Genomic DNA, 22,011 nt, shown 5'->3' with positions numbered 1-22,011 from the left:
GCTGGGCACCTGCACTTCACACCTTCTCACTCCAGGGATCAGGCTGATGGAGCAGGCATGTCGGACTGAAAGCAAAGGTGTTGCTGTGGAGAGTGACATATTGGCAATTAGGTGTTCTGGCCCTGAAGTGACACACATCAAAACTGATTGGCCAGAACTAGTCATGTACTTGTCTACCCAACCACAAGGGGGCGGGGAAACAACCAGGTGCCCTGCAGGTGGGCAGCAGGAAATATTCGGTCCAGAGCATAATCCAACTGCATGTGAACTAGATAATCAGATAATCACATATATTCTAGGTCTGGTTCATAGAGGCCCAACTTTACTAGAGTTGCAGCCCCTCGTAAGCCCATTTCCAGACTTAAGAGGCCCATGACCAGCACAAGCCCACACTGTGCACTTCTCCTAGTCTCCACCAAGGAACCTGTGGCGACTTTGCCCAGTAACTACGCCAGGTAAAGAGGAAACTCCCAAATTGTTAGTTACAATTGACCCTGGCTCTGAGATAAAACCAATCTCTTAATACTCAGACCACCAACTTGGTCCACCAATCAGGGCCTTAAGAGCATCAGGTGGGGGGGGGGGGGAAGAGCATCAGGTGATAACTGAAGCTTTAACCAAAGTCAACAGCATGCCCCACGAAGCCTCAGTCATCAGGGTGGTTTCCCAGCTTCTATGCACGGATGGAGCAGAGGGCCTAAACGTCCAGGAACTGCCCCTGACTTAAAGGGTCTGTCTACTGTAAGACTGCAATAGAGCCCTGATTGGTTTGGCTCAGTGGATAGAGCGTCGGCCTGCGGACTGAAGGGTCCCAGGTTCGATTCCGGTCAAGGGCATGTACCTGGGTTGCGGGCACATCCTCAGTAGGAGGTGTGCAGGAGGCAGCTGATCGATGTGTCTCTCTCATTGATGTTTCTAACTCTCTATCTGTCTCCCTTCCTCTCTGTAAAAAATCAATAAAATATATTAAAAAAAAAAAAAAAGAATGCAATAGAAAGCACCAAGTGGAAGCCACTGGAGCGCCCTCCTGGCCAAGGGAGGACATGAAAAGGAAGCTAACTCCTGAGGTTGTGGGAGTGTTGCCTGCCTTGTGTCCTGTGCCTGCGCTTGAGCAATTGCTCCCACCTAGCATTAAAGGGTGACAGCGCCAGGAGGTGAGTCAGTGAGAAGCCAGCAGAGACTCGGACGGAAGGGGGCAGAGCTGGTGGTACCTGGGATGGCCAATTACCAGGCACCAAGTCCAGAGCATATACAGATGTTTGTGTCAAGGGCAAGTACGAGGGACTTCACAAAGTTAAAAAAAAAAAAAAGCTGGCTCCGGTCCCCGGCAGCAGCGGCAGGTGCCCCCTTCCAGGCTCTCCTTGCTGTCTCCTTTGGCTCCGGAATCATGGCCTCGCTGTCGCTGATGGAGTCACCAAAGTGTTCAATGACATGAAGGTGCGTCAGTCCTCGGCTCCAGAGGAGGTGAAGAAGCGCAGGAAGGCGGTGTCTCCTGCCCGAATGAAGGCAAGAACATCGTCCGGGAAGAGGGCGAGGAGGTCCTGGTGGGTGCTGTGGGCCAGACAGGAGACCACCCCTCCGCCCCCTTCGTCAAGATGCTGCGGGACAGACTGCCGCTGCGCCCTGCTTAACACAACCTATGATACCGAGGAGCACAAGGGGACCTGGGGTTATCTCTGGGCCCTGAGTCTGCACCCCTTAAGAGCAAAATGAGCTATGCCAGCTCCAGGGACGCCACAAGAAGAAGCTTACAGGCTCAAGCATGAATTACAAGCAAGCTGCTCAGAGGTCATGGGTGCTGCCCTCTGGCAGAGAAGCTGGGGGCAGTGCTGTCCTCTCCCTGGAGGGCAAGCCTTCTGAGCCCCCTCCAGCACCCTGCCTGGAGCATCTGGCAGCCCCAGACTTGCCTGTGGGGGGTTGCAGGCTGCCCCCCTTCTGCCAGGCCCGAGGGCTAGAGGGATCCCAGCAGGGGGAGGGCATTCCCTTCACCCAGTTGTCAAAGAGCCACCCACCCCCTGAACCTTCCTCTCCCTCCAGCCCTGACCGTCTGGCCTTCCCAAATCGCTTCTGATCTTCTGATTCCCTTGGGTTGAAACAGACCAATCGCCCCCGCCCCAGCCCAGTTTTGGAGACGGCCTGTGTTTTTTAATGACATCCCTACTTGCAACTGTTCCTCCCTTTCCCATGCTGCCAACTTCTAACCGCAATAGCAATTCTGTGCGTGTCTGTTTAGTTCTGTGTATACTAGTCAATGGAATATTGTGATGATAACCTCTCCCCACACTGCCTGGTTCCCTCCCCTTTTCCACCTGATGTCAGCCGCTCGTGGAAGCAGGACCAATAAGGGACCCTTAATTAAAAAAAAAAAAAAAGGAAGGAAGAAAAACAACAATAAAAAGCCTCAATTAACTAAAAGAAACATCTAGAAGGACAATGGGAGGCAGTCTTCTCAGGAAATGAGTCTGTCCTTCGGCAACTAGAAAAGCGCTGTATTCAATCCGATGGACGACAGTGCCTTATCAGACTGTCTCATTTTTCCAACTTTTGTTCATTGTGAACATATAAAGCTTTTGAGATGTAAAAGAAATAGTTATGTCTGTGCTCATCATCTTTATTTAGTTAAATGGCATATTTTGTAAAGCAATATTTCAATCTACAAATGTTTCTTTTTTTCATTCCACATTTTCTGAAACAACCCGTGTCTTCATCACCCTGAAGCTTCCTGTTGAGTCATCCAACAGTTTTTTTTAAACTCATTTTTTTAGAACAAAAAAACTAAAAAGCCTTGAAAATTTCACTTCCCTGCTTACCATTAAAAAGGTCGCAAGGAAATAAGTTTTCAGATGATACACTTACCGTAGGTGGGAATGGGGACCCACTTGGCCACTCTGGAGGTGTGAGGCTAGTGTAACACCCAGGGAATACCCAAAGTGCTCTCCGCCAAAGGGTGGGAAAAGCAAATGACCGGTGACTGCCCTGTGACATTGTCACAACAGATTAAGATACAGACAAAGAATCTCAAAGCACTCCTGACGTTAAAGAAAAAGATTTAATAAATTAAAAGAAATGTCAACAGAATGCAATGTGTGACTCAGACCAACATTTGGAGACAATCAAGGAAATTTGATCCCTGACTGGAGATTAGGTGTTTTGTGTTTTTTAAAAAAGATTGTTCTTTGAAAGGATAAACAAGATTGATGAACCATTAACCAGACTCATCAAGAAACAAAGAGAGAGGGCCCAAATAAATAAAATAAAAAACAAAAGTGGAGAAGCAACCACTGACAACACAGAAATATAAAGGATTGTAAGAAAATAACTATGAACAACTATATGCCAACAAGATGGACAATGTGGATGAAATGGACAAATTTCTAGAAAAAACAGTCTCCCAAAACTGAATCAAAAAGAATCAGAAAACCTGAATAGGCCAACAACAACTGATGAAATAGAAACAATAATTTAAAAAAACTCCCAGCAGACAAAAGCCCAGGTTCGGATGGCTTCACAGGGGAGTTTTACCAAACATCCAAAGACGAACTAACACCTATACTCCTCAAGCTATTCCAAAAAGTCCAAAAGGAAGGAACACTTCCAAGCTTTTTATGAAGCCAGCATTATCCTCATTTCAAAACCAGATAAAGACACTACAAACAAAGAGAATTAGAGGCCAATATCCCTGATGAACATAGATGCTAAAATCCTCAACAAAATACTAGCAAATCAGACCTAGTAATACATTGAAAAGATCATACAGCATGACCAAGTGGGATTTATTCCAGGGATGCAAGGCTGGTACAATATTCGCAAATCAATAAATGTGATACACCATATGAACAAATTGAAAGACAAAAATCACATGATCATATCAATTGATGCAGAAAAAGCATTCGACAAAATCCAACACCCATTTGTTATAAAAACTCTCAGCAAACTGGGAACAGAGGGAGCATATCTCAACACGATAAAGGTCATATATGACAAACCTACAGCCAACATCATAGGCAAAAACTAAAACCATTTCCCCTAAGAACAGGAACAAGACAGGGATGTCCACTTTCACCACTCTTATTCAACATAGTACTGGAAGTCCTAGCCACAGCGATCAGAAACGAAGAAATAAAAGGCATCAACTGGAAAGGAGGAAGTAAAACTCTCATTATTTGCAGATGACATGATATTCTATGTAGAAAATCCTAAAGACTCCACCAAAAAACTACTAGATTTAATAAATGAATTTGGCAATGCAGCAGAATACAAAATTAACATCCCAAAATCAATGGCTTTTTTATACACCAATAATGAATTCTCAGAAAGAGAAACTAATTAAACAATCCCATTTACCATTACAACAAAAAAAATTATGATCCTTAGGAATAAACTTAACAAAGGAGGTAAAAGACTTGTACTCAGAAAACTACAGGATGTTGAGAAAAGAGATAGAGGAAGATATAAACAAGGGGAAGAATATACCGTGTTTGTGTATTGGTAGAATTAACATCATTAAAATGTCCATACTATCCAAGGTAATCTACAGATTCAATGAAATCCCTATTAAAATACCAAATGCATATTTCACAGATCTAGAACAAATACTCCAAAAATTTATATGGAACCAAAAAAGACACGGAATAGCTGCAGCAATCTTGAGAAAGAAGAACAAAGTTGGAGGAATCACAATACCAGATATCAAGTTATGCTACAAAGCCACCATAATCAAAACAGCTTGGTACTAGCACAAGAACAGACATATAGAGAACCAAGATGGCAGCGTAAGGTACAGACCTGTGCGTGCTGCCTCCCGCAACAACATTGAAACTACCAACTATAAGACAAACAGCTATCATTCAGAACCATGGGAAAGCTGGCCCAGTGGAAGTTCTACAACTGGAAGGAAAGAAAGAAGAGCATTGAGACTGAGTAGGATGTGCAGAGGCACCAAGAACAGAGGTACGGAGTGGCGCGCCAGGCAGGCTGCAACTGGATGGGCGGTTTTTTTCAATCGAAAGGGGTTACAAACTCTCGAATCCACTGAGCTTGTTTGGGGCGGGATTCTGAGGTCCCAGACCCCTACAGGGAGAGGCAGGACGGCCTTGCAGCGGGTTGGAAAGCGAGGGTGGCTTTCTTGAGAGCTGCTCTCCGGCACTCGGGGACGCGGAGACGGTGTCTCGGAGAGGCGAGGAGTCGCGGAGACGCCATTGCTGTTTGCTCCGCCCTGGTGATCCCCTGAGACCCCACCCTACTCAATTTACATCCCCACCCAAGCTGTGCCAGGGGCACAAAAGGAACCACCTGAGCTTTTGCAGTTTAACCCAACAAACTGCAGATTTCAACTCCTCACATCCATAAGGGACACACTCAAGAAGCAGAATCAGGTTTGGAGGAAGCCGTAGCCAACTCGGCTGGGCCGGCGACATGGAACCGCTGCACCAGCAAATGCACAAGCAGGTCCACCAGATCCAGTCTCACATGGGACACTGGGAGACGGCAGACAAGCAGTCTGTGCACTTAGTAGAAAACGAAATCCAAGCAAGCATACCAGATATTCAGCCACCAAGAACGCCTGGAGATTTTGTCCAGCAAGGAGCCACCCAACAAAAGACAGAATGCCAAACTTTGTGTTGACCAGTTAAAGTATGATGCCCAGCACCTGCAGACTGCTCTCAGAAACTTCCAGCATCGGCGATACGTAAAGGATCAGCAGGAGAGACAGCGAGAGGAGCTTCTGTCTCGCACCTTCACCCCCAACGTGGGATGCGGCGCCCCCTGCGAGGCTGTGACGGCCCCTGTGAGGCTGCGACGGCCCCTGGGAAGCAGGCGGAACCTCGCAAGCTGCCCAGAGGGCTTCGTCGACAGCCTGCGAACCAGCGCGCAGCCCCACGCATAACTATCACCCGAAGGGCGAGAGGGGCGAGAGCAGCTGTAGTGTTGCTTTCTCCTCACTTTTGGTAGCGAAATCCTCATTTTAAACATAAGAGGACACATTATTTTAAAAAGCCGTTACGTGTCTTCATACCCTTTCTGAGTAGAGCGTGAACAAGTCGTGAGAGAACTTTCCGAACACAGGGACACGTTGTGGATGGAAATAGCTACATTTTCCATGTGTATGACCTTTGACCCAGCAACAAAAAAGTACACCTATGGATGAGGACAGTGCGGGGGGGAGGGTAAGAGCAGAGGGTGGGGTGGGAACTGGGTGGAGGGGAACTATGGGGGGAAAAAAGGGGAAGAACTGTAATAATCTGAACAATAAAGATTTATTTTTTAAAAAAAGAACAGACATATAGATCAATGGAACAGAACAGAGATCCCGGAAATTGACCCAAGCCATTATGCTCTATTAATATTTGACAAAGGAGGCAAGAGCATACAATGGAGTCAAGACAGTCTCTTCAATAAATGGTGTTGGGAAAATAGAACATATACATGCAAAAAAAAAAAAAAAGAAAGAAAGAAACTAGACCACCAACTGACACCATACACAAAAATAAACTCAAAATGGACCTAAATGTAAGTAGTGGGTTGTGGACTCAATCCCCAGTAGGAGTCATGCAGGAGGAGGCAGCCAATCTATGTTTCTTACATCAATGTTTCTCTTTCTTTCTCCCTCCCCCTTCCTCTCTCTCTCAAATCAATAAAAACATATTTAAAAATAAATAAATAAAGTAAGACAGATTAGGTTACAGACAGAGAATCTAAAAGTGCTACTTAGGTTAGAAAAAAAGATTTGATAGATTAAAATAAATGTGTCATGTCCCATTTCTTTAAAATAAAATATTTGCAAAACTTTAATTTTTAAACTCAGGTAATTTACAGTAATATCTTATTATATGAGACTTTTAAAACTTTTTAGATGAATTTTATTGGGGTGACAGTTCATAAAATTGACTTTTAAGGACTATATTATTATTCCCTCTTCTCTGAAAGAGTCTTTGAAAATGATAACTCTCAATATTAGTTGTCTGTGCCCTAGCTGGTTTGGCTCAGTGGATAGTGTTGGCCCGCAGACCAAAGGGTCCCAGGTTCGATTCAGGTCAAGGACATGTACCTTGGTTGCAGGCTATCAAAGTGTGAGGTCATGAGCTGGTAGAACCAACTCACCAGAGGACTCTCCACTGACTGGAAGCTCTGAGGTAGAAAAGCAGAGAGAAACCTCATCATATACATGGGATTCTGGTGACTTGGAAGGAACTGCCCACACGGCTGCACTAAAAGCAAGGATGTGGCAAGAGCAAGAGCACGTACTGCCCGAGAGAGGCCTTGCCTGGTGACCAGTGGCTCCAGCCCGCCTAGCTCACTCTGCACCAGGAGGCAGGTGAACTACAGCCCGCTTGTTCTGTAAGAAGCCAGCTGGAAACTATTCTAGGCCTTATGGTTTCCTTAGCAACTACTCAACTCTGTCACTGTGGTACAAAAGCAGTCACAGACAACATGTAAACCAATGGGTGTGTCTGTGTTCCAATAAAACTTTATGAACACTGAAATTTAAATTTCCTATAATTTTCATGTGTCATAAAATTATTCTTTTTGTTTTTTTCAACAATTAAAGAATGTTAAAGCCATTCTCAGCTCACAGGCTACACAAAAACAGGTGGCAGGTCTTGGTGGGCAGTCCCGCCCCAGGCCTATAACATTTTAGTAAAAGGCTTATCTTTGCCTTAATTAAGCCCTATCCATTTCTGTGCGTCTAAGTTAACACACCTTTTAGATAAACTGTAACCACCCTCTAGAGTCCCCCGTCCTGGGTCTATCTGCCCTCTGCGCTGTGCGCTCCAGGCCCCAGTCACCACCTGTGGAGGCGGAGCAGGCTCATCCCTGATGGCGCTGCCTTTATCCTGCCCTCCCCAGTGCGTCCTGCTAGGCAGGAGACACTGACCACTGCGTCCCACCTCCCACCCGTCGGAGGTCTTCCCTTCCCTTACTCTGAACAGCCATGGGTGCTGAATTACGATTCTCTAATTCAGCTTTTTGTGAAGTAAACGTCATGACGTAGGAAAATAATGTGGGACTGAGGGTACCCAGAGGGATTGGTTTTCTGAGTGCCTGTTTATTAAGTAAAATTCTCAAACACATTTATAGTAAAACTAGAGGCCTAGTGCATAAAATTCAGGGAGTCCCCTCAGCCCAGCCTGTACCCTCTCCAATCCGGGACCCCTCGGAGGATGTCCGACTGCCAGTTTCCGGACATCCCTCTCACAATCCTGGACCGCTGGCTCCTAATCGCTCACCTGCCTCCCTGCCTGGTCACCCTAACTGCCTCCCCTGCTGGCCTGGTGGCCCCACACAGCCTGCTGTTCAGTCATTTGGTCGTCCCTCACTAATCACCCTGCCAGCCTGGTCGCCCCATGTAGCCTGCTTGTTCAGTCATTTGGTCGTCCCTCACTAACCCCCCTGCCGGCCTGGTCGTAGGTAGCCATCTTGTGAGGGTGTGAGGGTTAATTTGAATATTACCTCTTTATTATATAGGAAGGATAACAACAAAATCATTCTTTTAATCTACAGCCTCTACATTGAAAACCCGAATATTTTCTACTTGAACACCGGTTTTCTGTGGTGCTGTGCCCCAGGATCATCTCTTCCCCACTTTTTGACCCGATTCCAATCCATCCTGTTTGCAGCGTCTTAAGGTTTGACCTGGTTGACCCATAGCTCCTTCTTTGGCATCCCGGCGTGTAGTGTTTCTAACCATCTGGTTTTCAGAGAATGATTTGTCTTGTAAGGGAAGGAGAAGGGATGAGCATCAGAAGATTCAGAGTCCAGCACTGGTTCTGCTACTTTTTAGCTTTGTGACCTTGAACAAGTGAAGGCCTCCCCACCAGGAATTTAGTGGGGATGGAAACAAACCAGTGTCCGTGGGCGTCCCTGCAATCAGACAGAATGATGTGTTCAAAGTGCCTGTCAGACAGAAGCCATGCAGATGTTTACTATCATCCATATGCTCTGAGTGTCGGTGTCTAATTTTACCCCCTGCAAGATAAGGTACTTGGAAACGGTTCCCTCTCTAATTCTCACTGGCTGGGTTTGGAACAGGCATTATGGTGTTTTGAAATTTTGAAAGCAGTTTTAGTTAAACCTGTAAGAGTGGACTGCAGTATTATACTATAGTAATATTGAAGGATTTCTACAAAATTTTGACTGATTTTATCATTGCGTAATACTTAAGTCTAAATACCCTGTTTAAAAAAACCTTTGTTTATATTTTTCACATGATACATTCAGACATTTCACCTCTATTCCACATGGTTGGTTTCTAGTCTGCCTTACCAGCTTTCCTTTTTTTTTTTTTAACTAAATCTTTATTGTTCAGATTATTACAGTTGTTCCTCTTCCCCCGCCCCCCCATAGCTCTCCTCCACCCAATTCCCACCCCACCCACTGCCCTTACTCCTCCCACTGTCCTCATCCATAGGTGTATGATTTTTGTCCAGTCTCTTCCTGCACCCCACACTCCTTTCCCCCCAAGTATTGTCAGTCCACTCCCTTTCTATGCCCCTGATTCTATTATATTTACCAGTTTACTCTGTTCCTCAGATTTTTTATTCACTTGATTTTTAGATTCAATTGTTGATAGATGTGTATTTGTTGTTCATAATTTGTATCTTTACCTTTTCTTCTTCCTCTTTTTAAAGAATACCTTTCAGCATTTCATATAATGCTGGTTTGGTGGTGATGAACTCCTTTAGGTTTTTCTTATCTGTGAAGCTCTTTATCTGACCTTCACTTCTGAATGATAGCTTTGCTGGGTAAAGTAATCTTGGTTGTAGGTTCTTGCTATTCATCACTTTGAATATTTCTTGCCACTTTCTTCTGGCCTGCATAGTTTCTGTTGAGAAATCAGCTGACAGTCGTATGGGTACTCCCTTGTAGGTGACTGACTTTTTTTTCTCTTGCTGCTTTTAAGATTCTCTCTTTGTCTTTTGCTCTTGGCATTTTAATTATGATGTGTCTTGGTGTGGTCCTCTTTGGATTCCTTTTGTTTGGGGTTCTCTGCGCTTCCTGGACTTGTAAGTCTATTTCTTTCAGCAGGTAGGGGAAGTTTTCTGTCATTATTTCTTCAAATAGGTTTTCAATATCTTGCTCTCTCTCTTCTTCTGGCACCCCTATAATTCGGATGTTGGTATGCTTGAAGTTGTCCCAGAGGCTCCTTACACTATCTTCATATTTTTGGATTCTTTTTTCTTTTTGCTTTTCCAGTTGGGTATTTTTTGTTTCTTCGTATTTCAAATCTTTGACTTGATTCTTGGGATCCTCTTGTCTGCTGTTGGATCTCCGTGTATTATTCTTTATTTCAGTCAGTGTATGCTTAATTTCTAGTTGGTCTTTTTTCATATCCTCCAGGGTCTCACTAAATTTATTGGCGGTTTCCAGAAAATTCTTGAAAAACCTTATAACCGTGGTTTTGAACTCTATATCCAGTCGTTTGCTTTCCTCCATTTCTTTCATTTGTGACCTGTTTCTTTGTCTCTGCATTTTTTATGCTTCCCTGTGTTGGTAGAGTGGCTTTGTGTGCTAGGTGTCCTATAGGGCCCAGTGGCTCAGCCTCCCCAATCACCTGAGGTGGACACTCTTGGTGCACCCCTTTGTGGGCTTTGTGCACAGTCTTGTTGTAGTTAAGCCTTGATTGTTGTAGTTATCACTGGGAGGAATTGACCTCCAGGCCAATTGGCTGTGAGAATCAGCTGTGTCTGCAGTGGGAGAACTTCTGTGCTGAAGACACCCTTCTGGGGCAAGACTTGCTTCAGTGGGGCTTTGGTGCTCACTGAGTCTGCCCCCTGAGTGTGTCCCTTATGGATCGGAGGAGTTATAATCTGGATGGTCCCACTCTGACCACTGGGTACACTGGCTCTTGGATCTAAGGAGGTGCTAATTAAGCCTCTGCCTGAGGCTACCCAGCAGGAGCTACGAAGAGATCTGCAGATTCCCCTTCCTTTTTTGGGGTTTGGAGGTGCCCAGATGAGGCCCAGCTGTGAAGCAATGCAAGCTGCTGTGGGGCCTTGGGCCTTCTCTTGGAAGTTCTGGGTCGGTCTGGCCCAGCTGCAGTTTGTTAGGTAATTTTCAGATTGCAAAGGGCCAGGCCTTTCATATGCAAAAGCCTCTGCAGCAGCCTGGGTGGGGTGGGGTCTCAGGGAATCAACAAGCCTCCGTACCTCTGCACTTTACTTCCGCACCTCCTCTGAGTCTCAGTGTGCTTTTCTCTTTCCTTCTAGTTGTAGAATTTCCACTCAGCCAGCCTTCCTGTGGTTCTGGATGATGTCCGTTTTGTCTTTTCGTTGTATTTTTGAAGTTGTTGTGGGAGGCAGCAATTTCCGGTGTTTACCTATGCCGCCATCTTGGTTTCTCCCCAGCTTTCCTTTTTAATGAAGTTTGCTTAGAGCCCAACCGGTGTGGCTCAGTGGTTGAGCTTTGACCTATGAGCCAGGAGATCACGGTTCGATTCCCAGTCAGGGCACATGCCTGGGTTGCAGGCTTGATCCCGTGTGGGGCGTGCAGGAGGCAGTCAATCAATGATTCTCTGTCATCATTGATCTCTCTCACCCTCTCCTCTCTGAAATCAATAAAAATATATTTCTTTTCTTTTTTTTTTTTAAAGAAGTTTGCTTAACTAGCATTTGGGAAATTTCTTCATGATACTCAAAATAATCAAATACTGCTTTTGAAAAACAGATACGTCTATTAACTATTTAAAACACCCTGCTTTTGTTTTTAAAATGACTTCTAAAAGCAGGTAGTATTTCTTAGTCCCTCTTTGTGGCCTTTAACTTTGTATTTCCTTCTTGATCCTGTGTACGAAAGGGGCTACATGCTAACCTGGCAGGGGAAGGCCTGCATGGGGGTCTTGCAAACTTAGAGACCTAAAGTAACCACAAAGGATGGTCTGAAATTAAACTTTAAATGAAAGCAGTTATGAGCTCTAGCCAGCTTGGCTCAGTGGATAGACTAGTGTCAGCCTGCGGACTGAAGGGTCCCAGGTTCAATTCCGGCCAAGGGCACATGCCTCAGTTGCGGGCTCAATCCCCAGTAGGGGGCGTGCAGGAGGCAGTTAATCAATGATTCTCTCTCATCATTGATGTTTCTATCGCTCTCTCCTTCTCCCTTCCTCTCTGAAATCAATAAAGAAATATATATTTTTTTAAAAAGCAGTTATGATGGGTAGTCACCTCCTAGGCCGGTATCTTTCCTTACAAGGTCAACCTTTACCATAACTGAGCCTATTGTCTTTTTGCATCTGTAATAACATATCCTTGAAGTGTCTGGGTAACTTGTAACTTCCCTTTTTTCCAGACCCCTTGGGGCACAACCAAATGCCCTGGGCTCCAGGAGACGATAAATTCCTTCATTTTTATTGTTATTATGTTAGTTATTGACTGTTAACTACCCTGCAGCCACCTAAGTGTGTGTCTATCATTTTACTTTTTATCCAATCCCAGAGGTTCTCCCCCCTTTGCTTTCTCCGCCTCTCTAATCTATCACGAGTAGATGTCATGTAAGCAACCTAGATCCCTCTCCTTTGATTGCTATGTAGAAAAATAGATGAAAAACCGCCATTCTCCAGAGCCTTAGCCTAATCCATTGAGATTCTGCTTCCTGGCAATTGTCCACAGTTTCGCTTAAATAAACTCACAAAAATCCTTTACAGGTTTGAATGTTTTTATGTTAATAATCCCTAAAAATACTACTTGCAGGATTGAGTCCTTCCTCTGTTAAACACAGTTGGGTTGATTGTAAATGTAATAGAAGCTTTAATAACATGCGATTCTTACTTGATACTATCTTAAACTACATACTCAAGATATGAATAAGATTTTCTTCCTTTGTTGTATATTTGGTGTCCATCATCATGATGAGTCATTGAAGCAAGACTGGGTCATATTTTGCATAGTTTGTAGAGAGCAGCACTTCCCATAAGAATGTAATGTGAGCCACACACATTTTCTAGTAAGTACATTTAAAAGGGTGATATTTTTAAAATAATAGCTTTTATTATTATCAGAAATACTGTCATTTCCCCACATAATCAATATGAAACATTTATTAATGTGATATTTTACCTTTTTTGTACTAAGTCATTGAGGTCCGGTGTGACTCAGTGAGGACTGGTGACGTTTACACGACAGCACATCTCAGTTCTGACCAGCACATCCCAGCTGCTCAGCAGCCAGTGTGTTCAGTGTCCACCACAGGGGGCAACGCAGTGCAGCGTGTGCTTATCGGAGCACTGGCAATCAGCGAGCAGTGTCTGCGGTGACTTTGAACGGACCAGGTGCTTTCCTGCAGCGCCCAGTCTCCCAGCTGTCGGGAGTAAATGGGAAGCATCTATGTTCTCATCTGACACACTCAAGTCTTTGTAGAAGTCTTCAGTTTGCTCATAGAGTTCCATGACTGTCTACTTTTAAACAAAATTATATTTGGTCCTGAAGGCATGGCTCAGTGGCTGAGAGTCAACTTATGAACCAGGAGGTCAAGGTTTGATTCCCGGTCAGGGCACATGCCTGGGTTGTGGGCTTGGTCCCCAGTGTGGGGCGTGCAGGAGGCAGCTGATGGATGATTCTCTCTCATCATTGATGTGTCTATCTCTCCCTCTCCTTTCCTCTCTGAAATCAATTTTTTAAAAAGGTATATTTTTGGAATTTTCCCTTATCAAAATAGTTTTGCATGCTATTATCTGTAGTTATTCACCTTTTTTTTTTGTCAGTGGATGACATTTTAAGGATGTTTTCCCAAGAAACAAATGGGCTATATTTTAAAGATTATTTGTTGACTTGTCCCTAAGATCTGGACCTGAAAGCATTAAGCTATGAGTAAAGAACTTTAATAGAAATAAGAGTTTTAATAAAAAAATAGTCTGATTCAGAGCCTAAAAGCATGAAATCTGTCTTGATCACTAGTCTGCATCATTCTTTTTTTAAAAAAAGAGCAAACATTTGCGGCTGGTAAAACGTGTTGTGCATAGGTGAGTTATATCTGGGGAATGGCGCTAAGGATACTTTTTCCTCTTCCAAAGGAATACTAACTGAGTAAAGGAGATCGTGAGGCCCTGAACTGTGTCCTATTCCTCAGAAAGGCAGGCTGGTGGCAGTGTTTTGGTTGTTAGCAGTGGGACTCCTTACCTCCAGTGGACCACGCGGTGTGACTAGCTGGTTCCACTCATCTCTGTCCCAGGAGCCCTTTCACTACATGTGTTGTAATGTACCCTGCGAATCACACAAGGACGCCTCAAGAAGTTGAATTGAAGAGTCACATTTATTGCAAATCCGGGACTATGAGGGGGCATTTCGCTCTCCAAAATCTCATAGTGCCCTCCCCAGCCCCAACACCAGATTTATATAGGCAAAGATCACAGAGGTATTGATTACATCCCAGGGTTTGGAATGAGGAACCTGGTTTGCAAAAAGCAGTTTACAGAAGCAGACCTAAGCATGTTATCTAAATTACAGTTTTGGGTCTCCGGATCACTGAGTTGACAGAAACACATTATCTAGAGCCCTCGGGTCTTGGGACCAATGAGTCAACAGGGACACGTTACCTGGAGCCCTCTGACCTTGGGATAATTGTGCTGTCCTTCCCAGGTACAGAAGAATGTGCTTTCTAAGACCAGTATGGCCACAACCAATGGGATATTCACATTACAATCAATAGGGTATTTAATCGAATGGGATGATTTATATAATTCAGACAATCAAAATAACTTTTCTATTATCTTAGCAAGCAAATAAGTACAGAAACCAAACAGCAGGGTTAAAGTTAAACTATAGTTTCTACCTGAGACGATTGCTACCATACTTCACATGCACTATAGTCTGTGGGTTGCATTATTTTGTGCTTCATATTTAACACTCATTAAGCAAACAGTCACTTATTTCAGGTATGCACTGTCTTCCCAACTACGTTGAAACATTTGGAGGTCTTAGAGCAGGTCTTTCTCTTTCTGAACCAACAGCTGTCATATAATTGATAAAACAACGAACTGAAGTAGGTAGGTATGGATGAAAGAGGCCACATGCTAACCTGACAAGCTCAGGGAAGGCCTGCATGGCAGTCCTGCAAACTCAGAGACCTAAAGTAACCACAAAGGATGGTCTGAAATTAAACTTTAACTAAAAGCAGTTATGGTGCGTAGTTACATCCTAGGCCGGTATCTTCACTGACAAGGTTAACCTTTACCTTCACTGAGCCCATCTGTCTTTTTGCATCTATGATAACATGCCCTTGAAATGTCTGGGTAACTTGTAACTTTCCTTTTTCTGGACCCCTTGGGGCACAACCTAATGTGCTGGGCGCCAGGACAGATACCACAGATTCCTTCATTATCATGTTAATTATTCCTGCACCCACCTAAGTGTGTGTCTATCATTTTACTTTTTATCCAATCCCAGGGCTTCCCCCCGCCCCCACTTTGCTTTCTCCCGCCTCTCTAGTCTATCACCAATGGATTTCATGTAACCCACCTTTCCTTTGATTGCAATGTATAAATACAGATGTAACCCGCCATTCTCTAGAGCAGTGGTTCTCAACCTTCTGGCCCTTTAAATACAGTTCCTCATGTTGTGACCCAACCATAAAATTATTTTCGTTGCTACTTCATTACTGTAATGTTGCTACTGATATGAATCGTAATGTAAATATCTGATATGCAGGATGGTCTTAGGCGACCCCTGTGAAAAGGTCGTTCGACTGCCAAAGGGGTCGCGACCCACAGGTTGAGAACCGCTGCTCTAGAGCATTATCTCAATTCATTGAGGTTCTGCTTCCCACCATATATCAACAGTTTGGCTCAAATAAACTCACAAAAATTCTTTACAGGTTTCAATGGGGTTTTTTTTACGTTAACAGAGGTTAGCTGCCAGGCCTTTCTAGTTAGTAACTGTGTGACCTTTGGATTTATAATCTTTGGGCCTCAGTTTCTCATCTGTAAAATGAGTTGGTCCTGGTGATTACCAAGTGGTTATTTTGGTCCCAACTTGATGTTTAGCAGATGCTTTCATGAAGGTCAATAATATTCGTATTGGCTACATCAAAAGTTGAGGCAACCTGGCACACTTGTGTTGGCAGCCTTTTAGTAAGCTGCCTCCCCCCACCCCCAAATGAAATACACTGTGTCCCCTTCCAGAGAACAGGTCATCTTGTTAACTGTCCTGCCATCCCTTCCCCGGCTTGCTTTCTCCTGCCTCCATGTAATCTTCATTAGTTCCCTCCTTAATTTCAAATGCGTAAAAGAAGCTGCAAAACTCTTCCTTGGGAGCATTTGGGATCTTGTTCGCCCACAAGTCATCGGTTTGGCTCAGATAAACTCTTATAAAAGTTCTCCACAGGTTTGGACATTTCTTACATCGACAATGGCCAGTTCCACTCTGGAGACACATTCACAGCTCTTCTCACAGGAGCTCAACACTGTGAATGGAGGATCCCCAGAGCCTGGGAAGGCGGCTACTAGAGGTGCCCAGACAGTCGTGACAGAGCGTCTGCCAGATCCCCCAGACCTCACAGTAGGGAGACAGACCCCTAATCACTCCAAACAACAAAATAATGGCTTCAATGCATTACCATGTGGACAAAAGGGGCCACATGCTAACCTGACAGCTCATGGCGGTCTTGCAAAATCAGAGACCTCAAGTAACCACAAAGGATGGTCTGAAATGAAACTTTAACTAAAAACAGGTTGAAAGACCAGTCGGGAGCCGAAAACCAGGTATTACAGGCTTTATTAGGAGAAAGACCTGCAGGGCTGTCTCGCAAGGGGAGAGCAGCAACCCGTGCAGAGGTGAGCACTCCTTTTGAGGGGAGGAATGGGAAGGAATGGGGCCTTAGGGTACTCGGCGCACGCTGATTGGTGGCTTAATGTATGGTCCATATAAGATACATAGTTAGACACTCAGGTACTTAGGGACAAGGGCTTAGGGTATTTGGCAGGTGTTGATTGGTGGTTCAATGTATAGTCCATATAAGGTACATGGTTAGGCACTCAGGTATTTCCGGGCTGCAGGTTGCGACATACTCGCCCACCAGTTGGGGGAAGGGAGGATCTATCACAGGTTATAGTGGGTAGTTACGTCCTAGGCCAGTATTTTCCCTGACAAAGATCAACTTAGATCTTTACTGAGCCCATTTGTCTTTTTGCATCTAAGATAACATGTTGAAATGTCTGGGTAACTTGTAACCTTCCCCCCCTTTTTTTTCCGGACCCCTCAGGGCACATTCCCTGATTATTATTGTTATCAAGTTAATCGTCAACTGTTAACTATGTTAACCTATCCTATATCCATCTGTGTAAAAGAAGTACATGTCCATCATTTCACTTTTTATCCTATCCCAGCGGTTTCTCCCACCTCCTTAAGCTATCACCAATGGATTTACGTATTTTCCTTTTGATGGTAATTTATAAACACAAGATACGAACTCCCCATTCTTCACAGCATTATCTCAATTCATTGAGGTTCTGCTTCCCGGCATATGTTGACAGTTTGGCTCAAATAAACTCACAAAAATTCTTTACAGGTTTCAATGTGTTTTACGTGAACAACAATAAATGATTATTCCCACTGAGGAAAGGAAGATGCATCTGGGCTGCGCTTTGGCCCAGGATAAGTCACTAGGTCACCTACAACAGTGTGACCAGGGCTATGCTGTTGGCTCCCAGTGCCCAAAGTAAGTGTTAGGATGGGAAAAGGCCTTTCTTTGTCTTTGCTGTGAACTTCCACAATTTAAGAGAAGCACCTGGCAATTAAACCCCAAGACTGTTAGCTGTCAGGTAGGAAGTTAGACATGAGCGGCTGGGGTGGGGCCTGCTCTGGGGTCCTGAACAGGGTTCGCACCAACACTGCCTTCAGAACGCCTCCGGGTGGTGGCCCAGCAGACCACCAGCAGGCAGGTTTGGAGCCGGCCGCTCCTGCCGCAAGCTCAGAGGAAAACGACAGAAGCTCAATGACAATGTGACCTTATTGATTATAACTACTCCAGGGCTCTGGGCTAATTATAATAAAATTTGCATTTAGGTTTTGATCCCACCCCTGTGGGTTTTTCTGTATACATTATGGGTAAGAAAAATAGTTTCTATAAGAAAAATAGTTTCTGTCAATCATCCCTGAATACAAGTTTGGGCATTCTCTCTCCCTCTCTCTCTCTCTCTCTCTCTCTCTTTCTTTCTCTCTCTCTCTCTCTCTCTCTCTCTCTCTCTCTCTCTCTCCCCTCCCTCCAAGGAGCACAGTCACACATTCCTTTTCCCCTTCCCTCCCACCACAGGCACTATCTCCCACTCTTCACGGTGCCCCTTGAGACTTGCAACCAGGGGATAAATGGGCAGCTGCAGCTGGTTCTGGGCGCGCCCGCTGAACCTGTCGCCAAGGCCCCCTTTTCTCTGACTTCCCAGTGAGCTAGAGCAGCCAGCCATGGGTCACTCACCACATTGCCTCCCACGCTCCCTCAGCTGGCCCGCTCCTCATTTGGAATGTACCTTCAATAAACTCCGTTTTGCTTTACTTTTACTTTCGGTGACCTTAAAATCTTCTCTGCATTGAAGAAAAGAACCAAGGTCCCAGCTGGTGACCCCAATCGGTAACACTCCTCTGGTTCAAACAGCCCCTCTGATCAAACTGAAGGACAAGATAAACTACTCCCAAGGCTACATTCTTCCATACCCCTCCTCCCTGGGCCGGAAAAGTTTCTGGTTAGTAGAAGGGCTCTACTCCCTCCCTTTCAAACCCAAGCTGCTCCCCTTTGAACTCTTTGTAACTTTCGCTCCAAGAATGTTTTCCAGGCTTGGGGAAAAGACTGATAAGACACCTCCCAAGCCCTCTGCCACTGTCTCCTGAGGAAGTAACAAGGCAACCTCCTGATGTCTGCTCAATTCCACCTAGCAACAGCAGCCACTGGAAACCCCTCCCTTCCTTGTTCAAGGCTCTAAAGGGGGGTGTCACTCCCAGAGCAGCTTTGTTCTTAGCCTTTGCATTGATTAGCAATGCACTGGCCCTTTCCCTTCACAGCCCTCATCATGCCCCCCTACCACCACCACCCCCCAAAAAAACATCCTAACATTAAGGAGGGAGGGAGCAGGCCCCTCGGGCTGGGCAAGGATTTTCTGGATGAAGCAGAGCACCCAGGAATTTGGAGAGGGAGCCCAGGGCCTCCGAGCAGCTGCCTGCAAGGTCTGGTGCCTGCCCATGGCCCTGCCACCCCACAAAGGCCTGCCTAGAAGGAAGTGGGAGACAGGCCATTGCTAGGCTTCTCCATGGAGCTGAGCCGTGGGCACTTAGGGTCTGGCACGTCTGTGGAAGAGAGCTCTGGGAGGCCTAGGCAGCCTGGTGTGAGGGTCAGAACACAGGGACAGAACCAGGGGCCTGGCTAGGAGGGGGCCACAAACTGCGAGAGACCTCCTCCAAACACTCTGCTTGTTGTTCACATCTGCAAAACGGATCCTCCACGAGGGCATCTACCTTTAAGTTCTTTTCAAGTTTCAAGATTCTTGGAACCTGATCCTGAAGATCCATGAGCAAATTAAATCATTTTGTAAAATATAAGTGAAAAAGCAACATATTCGATGTACTAGTATGTGATCCTCACTCTTTAGAAGTAACATGCATTAAATAGTGTACAATAGTTATCTGCTTATTTCAGCCACCATTAGTGCGAGGTCACTTCCGTTCGCCCTCCAGACCGCGCCCCACCTACTCCCCTGCTCTTGCTCCCTGTGCTTTGCATCAGTTGGCTTGCAGACGAGCTTGGCTGATGGGAGGATCACAGTACAGGGATGGAAGGCAGAAGGCTCCCGGGCATCGCAGGAGGCAAACTTGTCTCTCCTTCACTCACCGGGAGCACAGAACCTCACACTGACGTTGGGGCTGGGGTAGGCGCACCAGTCTCCAGGAGGGACAGGGGTGTGGGGAACTGATATAGGGTTGAGCCTCGGACTGACCTGCTGGCAAAGTCACAAACAAGTCCCAGCTTAGAGGGCACAGTCCTCTTAGCATAATTAGGCTTGACCTTATAACACTCCCCAGATCTTATCTGGGAAGCTAATGGGCTGAGGGAAGGGCAGGAAGTGTAACTATGGTCAAAACAAGAGAAACTCACAAGAACAGTGTAACTATGGTAACCACTACCTTGTTTACCTCTGACTATAAAAGGTTGGTACGGCCTGAGCACCAGTGGAACTCTTTCCTCTTGAGTTGGACTTACCCGCCTGGCCCCCCAATATTCCCAAATTATCTCGTGTCTTTTCTCTTTCATATGTGTGCGGCTCCTCTTCCAGATCCTGAACCCTGAACCACGCGGGACGTGGAGGGAAAGATTCACAACACAGTGGCCTCCTGCATTTTCATGGCCAAGGTCGTGACAGCACAGCGGGCTGGGCTGCAGGTGCTGCAACCTGAGGACTCACTGGGTTGCAGCCTGAGTGCCCGACTCTGAGTCCTAAGGACACCTACTACACAAGGCCACTCTACCAATTCCAGGAGACATAACAGCTCTAACTAATACGTAGAAACAAACACAGGGAAGCAGCAAAATGCGGAGACAAAGAAACATGTCACATATGAAAGAAAAGGAAGCAAGTAAACTTTTGGATGGAATCCCAAACCATTTTTATAAAGTTACTCAAGGATCTTCATGAGACTTTCAAGGATCTTAGTGAGAAAGTCAAAGACATGGAAAAGGACCAGTCAGAAAGTAAGCATACACTAACTAAAATAAAGAATAATTTACAGGGATTCAACAGTACAGTAGAGGATTCTATTCTGAGAATCAAATCAGTGATGTGGAATATGAGGAAGTAAAAAACACCCAAATAGAAGAGCAAAAAGGAAAAAGAATCCAAAAATATGAAGATAGTGTAAGGAGCCTCTGGGACAACTTTAAGTGTACCAACATTCACATCATGGGAGTGCCAGAAGGGGATGGGAGAGAACAAGATATTGAAAACCTATTTGAAGAAATAATGACAGCCCTGGCCAGTTTGGCTCAGTGGATAGAGTGTTGGCCCTCTGAGGGAAGGGTCCTGGTTCAATTCCAGTCAAGGGCATATACCTTGGTTGCAGGCTCAATCCCTGGCCCTGGTAGGGGCATGTGCAGGAGGCAATCAATTGATTTGTCTCTCTCACATCAATGTTTCACTCTTTCTGTCTCTCTCCTTCCCTCTACTCTTTCTAAAAATCAATGGAAAAATATCCTTGGGTGAGGATTAACTAAAAAAAGAAGAAAAAAAAAAGAAATAATGACAGAAAAATTTCCCTACCTGGTGAAAGAAATAGACTTACACATCCAGGAAGCGCAGAGTCCCAAACAAGAGGAATCCAAAGAGGCTCACACCAAGACACATCATAATTAAAATGCCAAGGGCTAAAGACAGAGAATATTAAAAGCAGCATGAGAAAAGCAGTTAGTTATCTATAAGGGAGCACCCATACGACTGTCAGCTGATTTCTCAACAGAAACTTTAAAGGCCAGTAGGGATTGGCAAGAAATATTCAAAGTAATAAATAGCAAGGACCTACAACCAACATTACTCTACACAGCAAAGCTCTCATTTAGAATTAAAGGTCAGATAAAGAATTTCATAGATCCAGAAATCCTGCAACCACGGCATCCAGGGCTGCTGGCAGAAGGGAACTCTAAAAATAAGCCCACAACTGGACTGGGTGTAAAAAGGCAGCCTCAGATTTTGCCAGTGTGCTGGCTGCTTAGTGCCAGGGGAGAGAGGACGTGCAGAAGAGACTGCGCACAGAGCTGGGCGGTGGAGGGTCGTGAATTCGCGCACCTTCTCAGACTCTTTTTTTTCCTCTCCCCCTTAAATCTTTGCATTTGATTATTAAACCCAATACATAGGATCGCCCAATTGGGGTCACTCACAGAGACTGCAGGGGAAAGTTGTTTTTGTGGAACCTGGGAAACAGAGCAGGGAATAACGATCAAAGAACCGGCTCTGGGCAGTTGACTCTCCCAAATCAGTCTACTGGCTAGAGAGGACTTATAGCCTCGGAGGTCAATCCAGAAACACTGCCACCCAGGGGCTAAACCACAAAC

At 45.2% G+C, this 22,011-nt stretch overlaps 1 pseudogene; it reads left to right on the top strand.

Moving 5' to 3' along the window:
* The first annotated feature begins 1,216 nt into the window (after positions 1–1,216).
* LOC102418280 lies at positions 1,217–2,071 on the top strand (annotated as a pseudogene).
* The last annotated feature ends 19,940 nt before the right edge of the window (positions 2,072–22,011 follow it).

Source organism: Myotis lucifugus, unplaced genomic scaffold, assembly GCF_000147115.1.
Source record: "Myotis lucifugus unplaced genomic scaffold, Myoluc2.0 scaffold_298, whole genome shotgun sequence".
Classification (NCBI taxonomy): Eukaryota; Metazoa; Chordata; class Mammalia; order Chiroptera; family Vespertilionidae; genus Myotis; species Myotis lucifugus.
The sequence above is the reverse complement of the archived record's forward strand: the minus strand, read 5'-3'. Positions and strand labels throughout refer to the sequence as shown.